The sequence below is a fragment of the Mus caroli genome, unplaced genomic scaffold, assembly GCF_978045245.1.
Source record: "Mus caroli unplaced genomic scaffold, Mus_caroli_1 scaffold_5, whole genome shotgun sequence".
NCBI lineage: Eukaryota > Metazoa > Chordata > Mammalia > Rodentia > Muridae > Mus > Mus caroli.
This window is the reverse complement of record NW_028227260.1, coordinates 145,244,137-145,247,353: the sequence shown is the minus strand read 5'-3', so window position 1 is coordinate 145,247,353 and position 3,217 is coordinate 145,244,137. Positions and strand designations below refer to the sequence as shown.

Below are 3,217 nucleotides of genomic sequence, written 5' to 3'. Positions count from 1 at the left end.
CACCACCGCCCGGCTGCAACCTCCTTTTAAAAAAAGGTTCTCATCAGTCACTTAAAAATCTTAACCTGCACCGGGCAGTGGTGGCGCACGCCTTTAATCCCAGCACTCTGGAGGCAGAGGCAGCGGATTTCTGAGTTTGAGGCCTGCCTGGTCTACAGAGTGAGTTCCAGGCCAGCCAGGGATACACAGAGAAACCCTGTCTCAAAACCGCCCCCCCCCAAAAAAAATAGAAAAGCCTAAACTAGCCCTGAATGGCCTCACCGAGAATCGAACTCGGATTCCTGGGATTCAAAGTCCAGTGTGCTAACCATTACACCACAAGGCCAATGTAGCGGCATATCTCAATTACAAGCTATTTATAGCTAGGCAGTGGTGGCGCACGCCTTTACTCCCAGCACTTGGGAGGCAGAGGCAAGTGGATTTCTGAGTTCGAGGCCATACAGAGTGAGTTCCAGGACAGCCAGGTGATACAGAGAAACCCTGTCTCGAAAAAACAACAACAACAACAAAAAAACAAAAACAAAAACAAAAAAAACAACCCAAACCATCAAAAACAAAAAACCAAGCTATTTGTAGACAACTATTACACCATGAGCCCGCCCCGTACTATATGTCAATTAGAAACCCGTTATAGACAACTATAGTTTCAGAACAGCCATGTTACATGCCCAGTTTATAGCTGTAGATGAAATTTGATTACATTTCCTGACCTTTAGATTTATAGTAAGCATTCTTACCCAATTTAGATAACTAGGTCTTAGCTAGGTGTTGGTGGTGCACTCCTTTAATCCCAGCACTTGGGAAGCAGAGGTAGGCGGATCCCTGAGTTTGAGGCCAGCCTGGTCTACAGAGTGAGTTCCAGGGACAGCCAAGGCTACACAGAGAAACCCTGTCTTGAAAAAAAAAAAAAAGAAAGAAAAAAGAAAAGATAACCAGATCTTAATATTTTTTTTTGGTGTTTTTTTTTTGTTTGTTTGTTTGGGGTTTTATTTTTATTATTTTTTTTTTTTGGTGTTTTTTGTTTGGTTGAGTTTAGTTTTAGTTTGGTTGGTTTTGTTTGTTTGTTTGATTGGTTGGTTGGGTTGTTGAAACTGTTTCTCCTTGTAGTATTAGCTGTCCTGGAAGTCTCTCTGTAGACCAGGCTGGTCTCAAACTTGGTGGTCTGCCTGCCTCTGCCTCCTGAGTGCTGGGATTAAAGGTGTGCAGTGCCACTGCCCAGCAAAAGCCATCCTTTGATGGCTTTGGCAACCAAGGTATGAGAAATCACAAAGCTCTGTATTTGGAATGAAGTGTGCCTATCAGTGGCTGTCTAGGTTGTCTATCTCCTGTAATTTTTCCAGACGCTCTCCATACACATCTGCATTCTGGGCAAGGAAAAATGCATCTAAATGTGGAATTAGGATAGCAGTTTACTTTCTTTTCATTTCAATTCTAAAAGCTTTCTTTTTCTTCTGCAGTGACGATAACACCCTAAACCAAAGTGGAGGTAGAGTCTTGATTTTTTTTAGTAGAGCAACTGCCTTAAAAACCTGTTGGAGGAACATATTTAGGTTCCTAAATATGGTAGCTGGTGGATGTGAGCTGGAAAGCAGTTTTCTCAGGGACGAAAACAGGCAGATGCCTGACTGCACAATCATGGAGGGTGTTGGGTGTGTTTTAACATGCTGGGGCTGCTGAGATATTTGAGAGTGAAGAAGCTACTAAAGCAACCATGACACTAAATTAAGCCATGCACATGGAGTGGTTCAGCCAAATAACCTTGGTGATACAAGAACTGTATTTAAGGACAAAGAATTTGAGGAGGGCAAGAGTAGTCTTGGATATGGGTAGAAGTAAGTACTACTGGCTTAAGTGGGGCCAAATACAAATAGTACTTTGGTTAAGGGGAGAATGGAGCTCTGCCATCCTGCCATCCTCTGCAGAAATAGATAAAGACCACGGTTGCACAAGCAGGCTCTAGCTTCATTACTAGAAGGTCTGGGTCTCTAGAAATTCTTTTGGGTAATGAGCTTGAGAATATAAAAGTGGCTACAGGAGTGGGAGAAATGACTCAGTGCTTAAGAGCAGTTGTTGTAACTGAAGAGGACCCTGGTTCAGTTCCCAGTATGACAGCTATCTATAACTACACTTCCAGGGGATCTGTTGTTCTCTTCTGGCCTCCCTCCCTCCCTTCTTTCCTTCCTTTCTTTTTGAGACAGGGTTTCTCTGTGTAGCCCTGGCTGTTCTGAGACTCACTTTGTAGACCAGGCTGGCTTGAACTCAGAGACCCACTTGCCTCTGCCTCCTGGGTGCCAGGATTAAAAGCATGTGCCACCACCACCCAGCTTCATGTTATGTTCTTCAATAAGATCAAAGACCGGGCAAGTAGTCTATTCCCTTATCCTCAGAGATATATTTTTTATAATTAATTTTTTCATTTTATTTCATTTTATGTGCATGGATGTTTTGACTACATCTCTGTCTGTTCTCTGTGTGCACGCCTGATGTCCATAGAGGCCAGAAGAATCCAATGGATCCCCTGGAACTGGAGTTAACAGAACTTGTTAGCCATCATTTAGGTGCTGAAAATGGTGCCAGTATCCTCTGGAAGAGCAGGCAGTGCTTTTAACTCTTGAGTCATCTCTGTAGCCTCACTTTTTTCTTTCTTAATAGAGCCTTACTATGTAAGCCAGACAGGTCTTCAATTCGAAATCCTCCTAACTTGACCTTCGAAGTGTTGGTATTGCTAGTATGTACATCCACGCACAGCTCTATAACTACTTTTTCAGGCATTGAGGAGGGATAGAAAGACAAGGAAAAATAGGAGGGGAAACAGATTAACAATGGAGTCTACCTAAAGTCTCTTGTTAGCAGTGAGTAAGAATTTTAGAACAATTAACATTTGCTGTGAAGATTGTTTGTATAGAAACAATGTTCCTTTTTTTTCATACCAGAAATTGAGCCTAGGGTCTCTCTCATGCATGCTCAGCAAGCATTCTACCACTGAGCCACAATCCCAATCCCCAATATTCCTGCTAGAGGGAAATATTTTCTTATTTTTTAATATTTTTATTTTTTGGTTTTTTGTTTTGTTTTGTTTTGTTTTTTTGAGACAGGGCTTCTCTGTATAGCTCTGGCTGTCCTGGAACTCACTCTGTAGACCAGGCTGGCCTCAACCTCAGAGATCCACCTGCCTCTGCCTCCCAAGTGCTGGGATTAAAGACATGTGCCACCACAG

General features: G+C 42.6%; 1 non-coding gene across 1 annotated transcript; it reads right to left on the bottom strand.

Annotated features, from left to right (window-relative positions):
- Window positions 1-252: 252 nt before the first annotated feature.
- On the bottom strand, window positions 253-325 carry Trnaq-uug (transfer RNA glutamine (anticodon UUG)). Its single transcript has one exon. It is a non-coding gene; the product is annotated as a tRNA-Gln (tRNA).
- Between the last annotated feature and the right edge of the window lie 2,892 nt (window positions 326-3,217).